Source organism: Schistocerca serialis, chromosome 4, assembly GCF_023864345.2.
Source record: "Schistocerca serialis cubense isolate TAMUIC-IGC-003099 chromosome 4, iqSchSeri2.2, whole genome shotgun sequence".
Taxonomy (NCBI): domain Eukaryota; kingdom Metazoa; phylum Arthropoda; class Insecta; order Orthoptera; family Acrididae; genus Schistocerca; species Schistocerca serialis.
In genome coordinates this window covers 726745944-726763446 of record NC_064641.1, presented here as the reverse complement: position 1 = coordinate 726763446, position 17503 = coordinate 726745944, and positions in this window count along the sequence as shown.

The window sequence follows — 17503 nt, the reverse complement described above, 5'->3', positions numbered from 1 at the left end:
CTACTTGGAGAATGAACCAGCTGTAAGAATGCGATCGGTCATTCACGATTGTCACAGTGAAGGAGAATTTTACCACGCCTTCCTCTCAGCATATTGGTCTCAAGCTACACAAGACCGCGTAAAACATAGCATCATGATGATGAAACACTTTGAACAATCTGAATTTTCCAGTCTTGTCAAATATTTTGAAGACATGTTGCACAAGAATCAGTACTTATCAAACCCATACAGCCCCTCAGAACTCATCCGCATTTGCTTAATCAAATTGCCTGAACATTTACGACACATTATTTTGGCAGGACGTTGCAAAGACGACATTGAAGCTTTTCAGGGACTGTTACAAGAACTGGAAAGTGACACTGACAATCGCGGAACGCGAAAACAAGGACACAACAATTACAGGTCACATCCGTCACAATTCCGTGACGACAGAAACAATAACCGGACACGACTGGTCTATTCTTACAACGCAAATCGTGACCAAAATAGACACCACCCGTACGACAACCGTTGGCAGAGTAATAAGTACAGGGAAAGATCACCTCGCCGCAGTAATGACTATCACAGAGACAATCAGAGAAACAGACAATATGGGAACCAAAATAATTATTATCAAGGGAGACAGAATAACTTCAGACGCAACGGTCCACCACGCAATTACGATTCCGGGAGAAATTCTCCACCACATGACCGACAAACAAGAAACTATGTCAACTACCGACATAACGACAGACCTGAATTCCATCAGAACTGGCGAGCTTTAAACAGAGCTGGGCCCTCTGGGCAAGGCGAATTTGTGGAAGTTAGGCCTCCTAATCCCAGTAACGGCGCGCGCCAACAAAGAAACAGACAATGACTCACACCGCAGGCAGCCGCGTGCGCCCGCTGGCTCAGGGAAAAATAACATTGACGCTAACCTTGAGCAAAATTCCAGTATTCTTTACCGACGTATACCACATGATAATTGCGTTAAAGTTGAAACTCTGCGTGCTAGGAAGAGTAAAGGGCTACACCACATTTCACATGTAAAACCATTTATTGGGAGATAATCTGCTTTTTAACTTTGTCTTTGCCATAAAACGTTTCGCTTCACATTTCTAGTATGCTTTGTCAGACTTAAGAAACTGTTACCATGCAACAATGTTTGAAGTTAAATATCCAGTCAAGAACCAAGAGAACTTATTCAAACAGAAATTGCGAATGCATTGTTATTGCGAACAGACGACACAGTGTTGTTATTTGTACATTCTTGCTTGTTTGTTGCACGATTACGTAACGACTATAAGGCTCACATACTTAGAACATTTACCAGTACTGCTAATGAGATTTTAATGCAACATTTTGGTTTATTTGAAAATACATTCTGAATTTAAAGTGCTTTCTGAGAGATACCAGATGACACAGAGGTTAGTTTATGTAACAGCTACACGATTTTTATCACGACGCTGCTAATGCATGACAATTTACAATGTTGCTTTTGCGGTGTATCTGTCTTATATCTGCACAGTTTTTTCTGAATTCTTCTATAAAGTGAGACATATTTTAGTAGTAACTTTTGTGGTATAGCTACAAGGAGACAGCTTTTCCGTAGCACAACAATACGTTACAGCACAGTACTTTCTTCATCACAACAATAAGCGTAATAACTACGATATCTATACGCAAAGCATTTCACTTTGGTTTATCATGAGGTAAGTACATTGGCTTCTGCGGAACTTAGCTTTCGGAGGAAAATAACTACGACACTTCCACAGAGATTATCTTACAACAAGATGCACATTTAGCGCTACAGGACACGCATTTCAGTGATTAATTTTGTACTTAAAACACTTATTTTTAAAGATTTTTGAATTACAAAGAAAGTTTTCCGTGATACATTTCATTCCATTGCTGTAATCTGTAACACCTGAGGGTATAATTACATTAATCCTCAGGGGGGTACACGCTTACTTTGTGTACCATGTGTGTGGCAACCACAAGGAACCCTAGCTAATATGGTATTTGCTTATACAACTTTACACATCAGTACCATATTTCTCTAACACACAAATTACACAGCTATCTGATTATTTAACTGAGAGAGACAAACATTTATTTTACTGCATCAGTGACACATGTTTACGCAATTACACGGTTGGATAACTTCACACTTATGAAACTGTATTTTGTCTGTACTTTGTAAACTGTTCATATTTTTTCGGAACCATTGTGAAACTATGAGAGATTTGAATGATATATTTGGTATGGATTCATGATTTTTAAAGTACGTTTGAGGCAGATGACACTTTTGACATGAGCAGAGAATTTTTTTAATTATTGGAGGAAGTTACGACGATTTTGAGATTTGACTGAGGTGTTATGATGTTATTTTTACGACGACGATGTGTACTATGCTGTTGAGGTATGTTTATGATAAATAAGCTGATGCTATATGAGGAATCTGATTATGCTATGTAGCTATTATGATGAAATATTGAAGATGTGTTGATGAATATGAATATGTATATGTGTAATAAGGTAAGGAATAAGGAGTAGTGTTTAGGGACTCTGATTTATGAAAAGGATGTTGGAAACCAAGAATAGTACTTTAAGAGTTATGAAATGTGTGACTGTATCACAATGCTGACGAATATTTTTTTTTGGACACTTATATTTATAGGATTTTGTTTCTACAGATTTGCAACGCTAATTCTTGACCTGTGAAATATTTTTAAATGAGACTGCAACGGTAGCAGAATCTCCTGTCGTAAATATTTCCGTACGAAAGTTAAGTGACCACCTGCACGTAATGCGTCGCGGGCACCCAGCTGTGTCAGACGCCTGGAGAAAAAGCCATTATTGCGAGCCCTTTTCAGCGGCACAGGTAGAAAAAAAAAGGGGACGTGGGACGTGTCAAACGCCTGGAGAACAAGCCATTAGGGTGTGCCTTTCATCGCTAATGCGACACCCTCGTTACTTGAAAACATATGATTACTCGCACTTTGTGCTAATTACTGAAATGCTTATGAATTGATGGGAAATATTCGTACATCTGCACACCTGATTATGACAAGTGTCTTTCTACGAGAGTTGAGAGCTACTAACTTATGAAATGTCACATGACTACTGAATGATATTTTTATGCTTTGCTTTTCATAGTTGCTTATTTCATTTGACATCTGTTTTCCAGCTGTGTTGCAGCATTGCTTTTAAAAAAAAAAAATGCATTTGCTAATGTGAACACTTTCTGTCAACAGATCTATTAAATAATTATTTTATGATCCACATTCTTTAAAAAAGGAGCACTTGGAAAGGAAAGAACAATAAGAAGGGACTAAAACCAGTAACTGCATTCATAATTTTCTTTTCAAGTACTTGGTAACTTTTTGGTAGAATAACTTCTTGTGGTGCACCACTTTAATTACATAGACATTAAGATGTGATTATACATTTCCTTTATCTGCATTGTTATCTTTAGTGTACTATTTTTTCTGCTTGAGCTATGTCATGTTTTGATATAAGTTATTACATTTGCTGCTGCTAGCTTTGCCAATCTGTATTTTTTGTCATTGCTGCTTGTGTTAATTGTTTTGTGCTGCTGCATTGCCTCGTTCCTTAGTTTAATATCTGAGCTCAGTAGATTTAAGTTAGCTTAAGAGGGGGTAGACTATATGAGAAACTGACTATGGAGAATAGGTAAAGAATGCATTGCGAAGTTATATAAAAAGGATTTGGGCCCAAATGAGTATTGTACAATCAGAAATAATTATTTTGAAAGAAATATGAACGGAATACAGAAAGCATGCTTGGATAAGATCTTTTTGGTGGAAGCAAAGGTTGAAATAAGACGAAAGATCTATAGAATGAAGTTTTGGGTTGGACTGCAGTACCACATGTTACACTGAAAACGAACCCTGTCCTTTCCCATTGGTGTTATCCCACTGTGTGTTTGTGTACCCTTGTGTATTTGTTTTCTTCCTGTCTCTGTGTAGTTTCATAGAATTTTTTCTTCTTTTAATATTAAGCTACATTCACTATGATGAGGAATACTGTTATCCTCAAATATAAGTTGCATTAATAATATGTTATTTTCTTTGTAAAGTTGTTTACAATTCTGTTCTGTTTCAATGTTCATGTGTGAAATTAATGTTTCGAAAACTATTCTCATTATTTTATGTATGTACTTATGTCACTATTTTTGTAACACTGATGTATATGTCTATTTCTATTCTTTTGTAAAGCCTGTACTACAAATTTTATCTGTATTATTATGTTTTTAATGATGTATTTTGTACCTTTGTAATTGTATTCTTATGTTATAAAATTGTAATTGTCACCAGTTCATGACATTATTAACTTGTTAGTTACATTTCACTGCACACGTTTCTGTTGGTCATAGTATATGGACAATATGTGAGAAGTAGGGACTGATAGTGTTTGCATGTGTGTTAATGATTCAGCAAGGGACTGGATAACAGCATTGCTCGTTCTAAGGACAATTCCAAAAACTTTGTGAGTGCACAAGTGGTGGTTTATGGACTTGCTATATTCTCTGCAAGACTCTTTGATGGTGAATGTGCACCTGCACAATCGCAACAGATGGCTGCTGGCCATCTCTACAAGGACTACAGTGGGTCTGCACCTCTGGTGGCCCACCATTACCATTATCTCTACAAGGACTACAGTGGGTCTGCACCTCTGGTGGCCCACCAATACCGTAATCTCTACCAGGACTACAGTGGGTCTGCTCTGTGATGACCTACCTACCAATATTCTTCAAAACTTCGAATGACTCTGCTGTGGGTTTGCTCCATTGTGGCCCATTACCTGTCAGCATGTCGAGAGTCAGCACTGTCTTTCCGTTGGAAGGACAACACTACTTCTTCAAGACTGCATGGAAATCCACTACTTCTGTGTGCAATTTCTTTTGCTAATGAGACTTTGTAAAAAAAAAAACCTGTGATTACCGTAATGAACAATGTGGACTGTCTTTATGGATTGTGAGAAATTTTGATCTTTTGACCAACATAATATTAATAAGTGTGTGCATTTTATATCTTTGTTACTGTAATTGTGAAAAATTTTTGTCAAATCTGTATTGGCCAGTGCCCAACACCATTTGTAAAAATTTTTGTGGGGAGCATGGGGGCTATGTAAGTAGGCTGTTTATGTTTTCTTATTGGCAACGTTACGTAGCGCTCAATATGAAAATCACTGGCTGTGCTGTGGGCAGTCTGTGTCTGCTTTGCATTGTTGTAATACTCGCCATTGTAGTGTTAGGCAGCTGGCTGTGAACAGCGCGTAGCGTTGCGCAGTTGGAGGTGAGCCGCCAGCAGTGGTGGATGTGGGGAGAGAGATGGCGGAGTTTTGTAATTTTTCATGAGCTGATATATTTATATATGATGATATCAAGGTAAATACATTGTTTGTTCTCTATTAATATCTTTCATTTGCTAACTATCCCTATCAGTAGTTAGTGCCTTCAGTAGTTTGAATCCTTTATTTAGCTGGCAGTAGTGGCGCTCGCTGTATTGCAGTAGCTTGAGCAGCGAAGATTTTGTAATTTTTCATGAGCTGATATATTTATATATGATGATATCAAGGTAAATACATTGTTTGTTCTCTATTAATATCTTTCATTTGCTAACTATCCCTATCAGTAGTTAGTGCCTTCAGTAGTTTGAATCCTTTATTTAGCTGGCAGTAGTGGCGCTCGCTGTATTGCAGTAGCTTGAGCAGCGAAGATTTTTGTGAGGTAAGTGATTTGTGAAAGGTATAGTTTAATGTTTGTCAGGGCCATTCTTTAGTAGGAAATTTTGAAAGTCAGATTGCGTTGCGCTAAAAATATTGTGTGTCAGGTTAAGCACAGTCACGTATAATTGTTCAAAGGGGACGTTTCAGGGTCATCATTAACCACTCGTCCGGCCATTTATAAACCGCGTGAACTATTTGTAACACCGAGCTCGGCCTAAACACTCATCACAGTAAGTTTCCTGCATTATTTGGTGATATCTTTAAAGGTTTCTTGAGTTTTACGCAAAATTTTATTCAGAAGCGTTGCTCCTCTAACTCCGTCGTCTCGAAATTCACAAACTGTGCGACTCTACGTTCTACTCAACACTACACTGAACAATAACTAACTGACATACAACAATGAAACTTCCAGCAGTCACACATTAAACACAGGAGTGTGAAGGGATGCCAGTTGCATTTCACTCCAACACACCATTGACGCGAAATTACGAATATTTCGGAATTTTTTGAACAGACCTCGTGTATTGATCAAACTTTAATAATGTGATCTAATATTTTGTGTGTTGTAGTATCTATTTCACGTTCTCCAGAAGTAGATCTAGGCTTACTAGGACCCACTATAGCGCCACTGCGAATGTCTCAAGTAGTTTTTTCTTCCAGCAATAAAAGCAAGTAGAGTTAAGTAGTGGACGTGCGACCGTAGCGTGACAACGTTGCAGTGTATGAAAGCCGCGCGGTTAGGTGCGCAATGTCACGAATTGCACGGAGGTCCGAGTTCTCCCTAGCGCATGGGTGTGTGTGTGTGTGTGTGTGTGTGTGTGTGTGTGTGTGTTGTCCTTAGCGTAAGTTAGTTTAAGTGGTGTGTAAGTCTAGGGACCGATGATCTCAGCAGTTTGGTCCCTTAGGAATTCACACATATTTGAACATTTTGTGTCTCAAGTCGCAGTACAGCAACATCTCCAAATCAATTGTTCAAGGCAAACTCGAGAATTTTTTTGAGAAGAGAAAGGTGTGTGAAAAGCTTGTCCCGCGCACTGTGACTCCTGAAAAAAACCGACGACAAGTGGATACTTGGAGTGACTTGACTGAAGTGCAAAACGCGGAATTTTTTTTTCTGAAAAGAATCATCACTGCTGACGAGGCTTGTTGCTATCAATACGAACCTACCACAAAGCGACATAGTACCGAAATTCACGTGAAGGGTCGATGTTTTGACGACATAATCGGCATTCAAGTCAATATGACAATACAGTTGAAAAACATCGCCAATAAGGACTTTACTGAAAGTTTCACATGGTTGTATGAACGTTCATTGCACTCGAGAGGTTGAAAACTACACAGAACTCAGTCGGTGAAAATGGACCCTTACAAGAGCACTTTGTTGTGCGTCTCTCAGTCCGTCTGTCTGTCCGACTATTAGACTCCATTTCCTCAGCAACGAGAAGAGGTATCAAGTCCAAATTTGTTTCAGGTACTATGATGTACGGTCCCTTGGCGGTATGAAATATTTAAGCTTCTAATTCAATGCAATCAAAAGATATTATCGTTTATGTCATATTTTGATAATCGGAAATATGGTACTTCCCATGAAGTTAAAAACATAAAGTTTGGCAATAAGCAAGATTTCAAAGCACAAGTAAAGAAAGAAACAGGAAAATTGTTAATTTGTAATTGTGTCACATAAAAGCATATATTTTTTACCATTTCTTGTCCATCTGTCTCTCTTTTCGTCTGCTACGACCCCTTTTTCTCAGGAACTGGCAGAGATATCGAGTTGAAATATGTGTCAAATACTCAAGTCTACAGACCGTTGGCGCTATAAATGGGTTAAGCTTCTACACCAGTGCAGTCAAAAGATACGGCCATGTGTGCCACATATTTTGATGCCCGCAAATCCACTATTCAAAACCTGTACATGAACCATTTGTACAAACAGTGATAGAAAAAAAGTCGGAACAAGGAACAAGGAGCTTTGCGACATAAACGGAAGTTGGTAGGCGTGATTCTACATCTACTATGAGGATGCAAATCAGGTTTGCTTTAAATACATGGACGGTCGTGAGCGTCGTTACCTGTGAGATTGGACGTGGTGAGCTGATGTTGGTCAGCAGTGCCTTGAAGGCGACAAAGCCGCCATTATCAACACCTCTCTGACTTTGAACGAGGTCATGAAGTAGGGCTACGAGAAGCTGGATGTTGCTTCTGCGATATAATAGAAAGGCTTGGCAGGAATGTAGCCTCTGTATGTGATAAATGGCAGCCGAGGTCACGAGAATGTACGGTCGCAAGAAAACCAGGCTCCGGACGCCAACGTGGCACTACCGAGAGGGCGTATGACTGGTGCGCATTGTACTGCATCTGCAGCAGCAAAAAAATAGTTCAAACGGCTCTCAGCACTATGGGACTTAACATCTGAGGTCATCAGTCCCCTAGAGCTTAGAACTACTTAAATCTAACTAACCTAAGGGCATCACACACGTCCATGCCCGAGGCAGGATTCGAACCTGTAACCGTAGCGGTCGCGCGGTTCCAGACTGTAGCGCCTAGAACCGCTCGGCCACATCGGCCGGCTCTGCAGCAGCAGTCTGAGCAGTATTTGGCACCACAGTGACACAACCAACTGTCACAAATAGGTTACGTGAAGGACAGCTCTGAGCGTGCATTCCACTACCAACACTTGCAACTTCGGTGGTGTCAAACGAAAGCTCATTGGAGGGCAGGGTGGAGGTCTGATGTGTTTTCTGATGAAGTATGGTTCTGCCACGGCGCCAGTGATGACCGTGTGTTGGTTAGAAGGATACCAGTTGAGGGCCTGCACCCAACACGTCTGCGTGCTAGACATATTGGTCCTACTCCTGGGCTTCTCGCCTAGAGTGCAATTCCGTATGATAGCAAGAGCACTCTTGTGGTTATCCCACGCACCCCAACGGCAAATCTGTTCGTCAGTTTTGTGATTCGACCTGTTGTGCTGCCATTCATGAACAGCATTCCAGGGAGTGTTTTCCATCAAGATAACACTGGCTAACATACCGCAATTGTAACCCAACATCATCTACAGAGTAATGACTTGGCCTGCTCTATGATCAGATCTGTCTCCAGTGGAGCACGTATGGAAAATCAACGGACGACAACTCCAGCGTCATCAAAAAATTGCATTAACCGTCCGTGAATTGATCGACCAAGTGCAAAGTGCATTGAACTTGTAATGGGACTCCCTCCTCTAACATTACCTTTTTTAAATAGAAATAACCGATACCATTTATACATACAATTCTTGTATAGGTGAACATTATCTCAGTTGTTTAACTAAAAGAATTTCATATGATTTTGTATATGATGTATTAAATTTCAAACTAAAATCTATAAAAAGAAATTAATTTCTTAGTACTCAGTACCTACAGTTAAAATTACTCTTCTTTTAAAAATATGTGAAATTACGAAATGTCTGTTTACTTAAAATTCATAGTACTAATTGCGCAATCTAACGCCAATTATTAAATTTATTTCTGGATTCATTTATAAAATAATGTTATATCTTGGTGATGACTCTTCTTTTGTCAAGCAAGTTTGTAAGCTTTTTTGCTTTGTAAACTCTTTGGAATATTGTGAGTATCGTAGAGTGTAAGTAGTAGTGGGCATGGCTCTGATGGAATCAGACGTGTTTTTGATTGTGACACTAATAATGTAATTTGTGGTCTCATGAAAGTGGAAATTGTAAAGACGGCGTGACACTGAAAAATGTGACAAACAATAAAATTCTAGAAACATACAGGCAAACCTTTATCAGGTATTTAGTCATCAGGAACCCACAACGTCAGATCAAAATTTCAGCAGCAAGAATATACCACTAGACACAAGTGTTCGAGCCAACAACAAGAGATAATGAAGATAAATAAAAAGTTTTTCTTTGTATATCTTACGCCTCTCGAAGCTTTTGAAAATAATGAAGAGACTAAGAGAAAATTAGTGGTGATGTGTGGGAGGGTAAGATTACAAACTCCATCCCACAAACTGACATCCAGCACGTGCACAACACATTTCATGCACGTTTGGATGCTTGTATTCAATGTTCTGGTGGTTACACCGATTATTAATGTAACAACATTTCATATTTTCTATGGCTTGTACTGCGCATACATTAATCTGAGATCTAGCAATGTTAATGACTTAAATATGTTACCTAGACAAATGTAATCCCGAATTTTCGGTACTTTAAATTAAACATTTTTTGATTTTACCATTTTTTCCATCTGTTTATCTCGATCCTGGTTGTATAGCGTAAAGTGCGTGGCTGAAAACCGAGAGGTCACGAGGATATTCAGTCTTCGTTCTAACATAGCCTTCAGCTCTCAACGAGGAGAGGTGTTGTCAGAAACAACACGTGCTTGGCATTCCACGTTAATCTGTATGTCCTCTTTCCCCAATTGGGCTGTAGGGGTAGCTCAGGGATACGAAAGTTGTAGAAGAGGGGTGCAATAGAAATACTTCTAGCAGGCCACCGAACCACATGAAAATATTATTTTCCATGTACAGAAGTAACTTTTAATCAAATGAAACTATATGACTCCAGAGACCTCTTCAAGTGTCAAACATTTATGTAGTGTATATGCAGACTGACGCGACAAATGAAAATGTGTACCAGGCCTGGATTCGAATGCATGTCTCCTTATCACTAGGCAGATATGCTGACCACTACACGACCATGGATGCACCAACGTGGCACAGTGACTTTGTACTACTGCACAGAGTATCGTGGCACGCTTCCCTCCTCAGTCCAAATTCCCATTCACACCTCAGTCCATTTGCTATTCCTTTCAAAACTCGGGAAAGTACTAAGCTGGCTGAGGCGTGAATGCGAATGTGGATTGAAGAGGGAGGCCTGCTAGGGCAGTTCATGCAGTTACACAAAGTCACTGTGCCAGGATGGCGTAGTGGTTAGCGCATCTGCCTGGTAATCGGGTGTCCAGAGTTTGAATCGTGGTCTTGCTAAAAATTTTCATTCATAGCTTCAATCCTCACACATATAATTAAGTTTGTACGGAACCCTCAATGGCGGGTCCTACTCGTACTTGTTTGGTTTTATCAATCGAATGTCGAAACGACAGCCCGTTTCCTTATTGGAAGAAAAGTGGCTTTGAACACCATGTGACTTAACTTCTAAGGTCATCAGTCCCCCAGAACTTAGAACTACTTAAACCTAACTAACCTAAGGACATCACACACATCCAAGCCCGAGGCAGGATTCGAACCTGCGATCGTAGCGGTCGCGCGGTTCCAGACTGTAGCGCCTAGAACCGCTCGGCCACCGCGTCCGGCATATTGGAAGAAAAAAAAATCGACTCTCTTGTTCGGAAGTCTCCTGCTACATTTGATCCTGCTTACGCAGCTTTGCTCTGTGAAATACTGCCCACTTTGAGTGCTTAAAAAGATTATTTAACGTCTCACGATATGCTTCGTGTACATCTGCCTCGGCGATTTGCTCACAGGTTGCTACTCAGTGCTAACCAATGTGGGTAAGCCAAAATTATATTTTGGTTAGGTGACTTGCAGCATCTGTAAGGAACTTAAGGAAAAACATTTCTGACATTATCTGTACGAATTATTCTTTATTATTTACCGTTTTCGGTCATAGCGATTATCGTTACGGGAAGAAAAAGTAATACATCCAATGGATAACCAATTCATCCTTTCCTGTAGACGAATCGAACGTCCTGAAAATTACAAGATGTTTACTTAACCACACACAGCAAACTGTAAGCACCCCGATACTCATCGGTTTTAATGCGATAATACGATCGTGAGAGCGTATGCCTAATGAACTTGATTCTGGATGAGACTATCTTCTCTGAGGAAAATTTGACCAGTTAGTGGACAGATGCGTACTTGTCGTTCTAAAGAACAACATATTCTACTCCAGCACTTTCTGCTTATATGGATTTTGTTTAGTATTCAAATCAGTGACACCACTCGCATAAGATGCGAAACTATAAGGGGAACTACATGACTCAAAGAGTCGACAGCAAAACTAATTGGAATAATGCAGAAATAAATTAATACGGTTGCCGGCCCAGTTTGACCCTATCTGTCCAAAATCTGATCAGTAATGTGGACAGCAGTGAATACGCAACCGTTTGGTTGTACGTGTGGCAACAGGTCTGACAACACAATACCTTAGGAAATAATATGAATGAAGAAATCAGTTGTCCGCCATCGTTAAAAATCAACTATGTTAGTTAGGAAAATTTTGTTACAACAGTAATTTACGTAACATCAGATTAACACTTACTTACGTGAACTACATTCCTGGACATGGCAAGGTAAGTACTTTGCATAAACTGTAATTACTATGAAAATTTTTCTCGATATGATATGCAACTGTTAGCTTTCAACAAGGTGACAACTTCGGAATACTAACCATGCCAGTGCACAACAGCATTATTACAACAGATACACATGTGGAAGAAGTGAACTTAATTGGTTCTCTTCTTTAATTTTAGATTGCTATAATTACTTTGATTTTAGTTACATTGCTTTACTTTGTCTTCAGTCAGTTAGAAAGAATGATTTTGCACCTAAATATTAGTGAACACGGTTAACTTAATGAAGCGTCATTATTAATTACTTTCAACTATCATCTTTGCAAACTAAGAAAACTGGCACAGATTATTAATACTTTTCTATTAATTATTGAGACAACGACACGAGGGTGCTCAGTTGCTGGAAAAGAATAGGACTTTAAGTAGATGACAATGACTGACTGTAATGGAAGATCAGGTACATACAGTTTTTACGTAGAACACTTACTAATGCCTCAGGATTTTAAACATGGCTGCAGCAGAAACTGTTAAAATTCTTCACAATAAAAGGATGACAGCCAAAAACAGTTGCAGGATAAAATTTTTTATTAAAATTTTAATAAAAATTTTATCCTGCAACTGTTTTTGGCTGTCATCCTTTTATTGTGAAGACTTACTAATGCTGTTAATTTCACAGAGAATATCACTCGGTAATGGCTCACGAAGTTTATAACGTGAACGAAAATAAAACAACCTTACAGGAAGTTACAGATATTAATCCCTCGTCTTCGTTGTCGTCTACAATGTTCCCATTGCTCCATGCACACTGAAGAGCCAAAGAAACTGGTACAACTGCCTAATTTCGTGTAGGACCCCCGCGAGTACGCAGAACTGCCGCAAGACGACGTGGCATGGACTCGACTAATGTCTGAAGTAGTGCTGGAGGGAACTGACAGCATAAATCCTGCAGAACTCTCCATAAATCCGTAAGAGTACCAGGGGGTGGAGGTCTCTTCTAAACAGCACGTTGCAAGACATCCCAGATATGCTCAATAATATTCATGTCAGGAAAGTGTGGCAGCCAGCGGAAGTGTTTAAACTCAGAAGAGTGTTCATGGAGCTACTCTGTAGCAATTCTGGACGGGTGGGATGTTGCATTGACCTGCTGGCATTGTCCAAGTCCGTCGGAATGCACAATGGACATGAATGGATGTAGGTGATCAGACAAGATCCTTACGTACGTGTCACCTGTCAGAGTCGTATCTAGACGTGTCAGGGGTCTTATATCCCTTGAACTGCACACGCCCCACACCACTATAGAGCCTCTACCAGCTTGAACGGTCCGCTGCTGGCATGGACGGTCCATTGATTCATGAGGTTGTCTCAATACCCGTACACGTCCATCCGCTCGATACAATTTAAAACGAGACTCGTCCGACCAGGCAACATGTTTCCAGTCTTCAACAGTCCAATGTCGGTGTTGACGGGCCCAGGTGTGGCGTAAAGCTTTGTGTCGTGCAGTCATAAAGAGTACACGAGTGGGTCTTCGGCTCCGAAAGCCCATGTCGATATTTCGTTGGATGGTTCACACGCTGACACTTTTTGATGGCCCAGCATTGAAATCTGCAGCAATCTGCGGAAGGGTTGCACTTCTGTCACGTTGAACGGTTCTCTTCAGTTGCTGTTGGTCCCGTTCTGGCAGGTGCTTTTTCCGGCCGTAGCGATGTCGGAGAGCTGGTGTTTTATCGGATTCCTAATATTCACGGTACACTCGTGAAACGGTAGTAGGGAGAAATCCCCACTTCATCGCTACCTCGGAGATGCTGTGTCCCATCGCCCGTGCGGTCTTCAAACAGTTAAATCTGTAACTGCGCCAGACACTTGCCTTATAGAGGCGTTGCCGACTGCAGCGCCGTATTCCGCCTGTTTACCTATCTCCGTATCTCAATACGCATGCTTATACCAATTTCTTTGGCGCTTCGGTGTAATACTATGGATACACCTTGATTCTGAATGACAAATTATGGGGCAGGATTATAATAGTACTGCAGCCTCTTACACCGTCCTCTATTCGTCGTGCCTCGCTAGTAAAAATAGCACGATACGTTGTCCCGACAGTGTTCGCCACACGCGTGTGTTCACTCGTACGTTTCACAACCAAGTCAGTGTTCTACGTGCTCGGCTCTGGCGTCAAAAATGCCTCCAGAGACAACGCTCCTATACAAGTCCTTACTCTGTGTCAACGATATTGCTTTTCTTAACTTTCGCTAACGGCATTAATCCAGAATAACTACATCACCATACAAAATAATTTTTAGATGTTACAGCACATATTACATTTCTAATTAACACACAGTACCTTAAGATTTACAGAATAAAACAGGTACATCATATTTGTAATAAATATAATGAGCAAAAAATTTTAGTTTGCCCATTTGTATTATAGTGTCACAACACCATAACTCTAAACAGCATACACTTGATCTCTGAGATCAGTCCTCAAACTATATCTCTCGTACTCGGTTGTGAGTTACTGTGCGGCCAATTTTCTGCTCTTTACAGTTATGGTGTACTACGTACCACGAGATCTCTAAATCATGTCGACCAGTACCCTAACCATTGCGCCACCTATCCGCGATGATGTCATTCGAGCGTACATCTGCATCTTCTAGCGCTTCCAAACAGCATCGTTCTCCGCTGTTAAAGGTAATGATATTCACGGTAATTGTGGACGGTCATTAGGTTAAGGCTTCGTAAGGAACGTCTCTGTTTGCACTCGTCGAGCAGTAATTGCAAGCGACTGGCCAATAACTTTCGGATGGTAATAACAATAGTTCGTCGGTAATTGTACGCCGCACAGCGAGTAAAATGCTTCGGAGGTCAATTAGAAAGAAGCGTTTTACGACTTTTAGTAGATATCGTACTTCGGTTTTACTGCAAGGAGCGTGTCGCTAATGCGCTTGAAATGAGAGTCAATAGCAATCGTGGATGTCAGAAACTCTGCGAGGTAATTTGTCTAGTGCTGCGCGAGACGTTTCATCACGACACATAATTCTTCTCTATATCGTATAATCGGCATTCTCTCAGTAATAAAGGGAAGACAGATGTGTCTGAGAGACCAGGTGGCGGTAGTTCTCAGCAAGGAGAACGACATCACTTTGATCATTAGTTTGAGAGTCATACGTAGGAGATTACACAAAAGGCATAGTCAGACATAACTTCCGCCCTCTTTTACGGCGTTACCATCTACATATAACACTCTGGAAGCGACAAGAAGGACAAAATACACTCCATCACCATGTTATTTAGCAGGAAATACACGGAATGTCGAAGCAATGAATCCCAGTCTGAAAACTCCTCAGTGCAGTATCTTGAAGCCACAGTCAAAAATATTGTTTGGCAAGCCACTTAAAATGAAACAGTTAAATTTCCAGAACTCTGATGAATGAATTTCGCTGAGCAATTTAAGTAACGAGTTTATATTAGAGATGCATACGAGTAGATTATGATTCTGGGAGTTGTTCATGATGGCGCTCCCACATATGATCAACGTTGCGGTAAGCTCTGACTAATTCGCTAAAGTGGGACAGAACACAGTGTTAATGACATTTTTCAAAGAATTATTAAGTGATTCTCTGAAAATTGACTCTCTCTAAATTTTGAGAAAACAAGCTATTTTAAGTTGTGTACAACAAATAAAATCAAAGCTATAACTGATGTAGCAAATGAACAGGAATCAGCAAACGTGATACAATGCTCCAGATTGTTGGGTGCACATATTGATGAGAAACTGACATGGAAGAAGCATATTACTGAGGTTCCCAAACAATGAAGTTCAGCTACTTTGGCTCTTCGTATAATTGCTAGACATGAAAACGAACGAATCTACCTCCTGACATATTTACGTATTTCCATTCAATAATGTCTTATGCAATAATTTTCTTGGGTAACTCATCCCTTGGCAAGAAAGCATGGACTGTATAAAAGCGAGCATTAAGAATATAGTATGTGGCGCTCACCCGAGGTTGTCATGTAAGTACCTCTTTAAGGTGTTAGGCATTTTGACTGCCTCATCACAGTACACAGATTCGGAATTGAAATCCATCATAAATACCCCGTTAGAATTTGAGGAGAATAGTGATTTCCACAACTACAACACAAAAAGAATTACACATTATTGAAGCTGCAGTGGTTCAAAAAGGATTTCAATACACAGCAATAAAAATTTTCATCATTTGCACAAAAACATAAAATGACTGGCAGGTAGTAAAGCAATTTGTAAATGAAACCTAAAATTAATTCTTCTTGGGAACTCTTTTTATTTCATGGATGAATTTCTACTTAAAATTGAACGTCGTGCTTAAGTGTAGTTACATGAGTAGGACTAAAAATCAGTGTGTTTATTAATGTTGTAACTAATGATGTTGACATATCCTCTAAACTGACCCGTTCCACGACATTTCGCTAAAAGAATCGTTCAGATTATCTATGGAACATATAACGTATCTGAGTTGTCCTATGGCTGCTATGAGTAACCCACTTCGATCCGTAGAAAAGACTTGTTAACAAAAATTTGGATACAAAGTCACAAGAAACGTCACATTTAGTCATATCAGGTGAACGCCATGAACGTACTGCACGACTCCTCTTTCTAATAGTACGTCATGGGAAAATGTGGACAGGTTATTAGAGAAAGCCACATAAAAAAACTGAACTTCATAGTTCCGAGATACAAATAATATTTCACAATATCCTGCAATTGTGATACTGTTCCCTCTCACTTTCACAGCCTTCTTATAGCAGTATTACCTAATGATGGGTACAATGATTCGAGATTCGTTCAACCAAATTACACGAACTCATTTTCTTTAAAAACCACGGTATGACACCATGAAAACCACGCGCGCTGGACTTGCAAATCGTTCAATTTATCACTCCGCTGTTGATTTATGTTAAGCTTTATGGCGTGCCCATATGTTGTCGTAAAATGCATTTCGACGAACTATGTATAAGACTGTATGAAATTTGCAGAACATGTCATGTAGACGTATGGACAAACCTGTTACCAAAAATAATTAATTTTGTAAAACTTATTGATACACTGGATCACAGATGATATGCATCGAATAGACATATTATGGTAATTATAATAATGAGAATTATTATTTATAATTTTTCAGTATATCGAGGAGACAATATACGCTTATTCTCTTGTTCTCGTAGAAGTGGTAATAGCTTATGCAACTGTATCAGGCCTGTAACCGTATACGTAACGAATTAACTGTTGAAATAGACAATTGTTTGCAACTGGTTATTTCATGCCTTTATTCCGTAGTTTTGTGTGCCTTGCGTCAAATATCTGAATTATTTCTGCTTTCATAACAGGTCGATTGTAAAACAATCTAGAGCGCCTGATCGACCAGATTGCCGCCATTAAGAGGCAAAATTACGTATAAGACTTTTTCTTTCCAGCA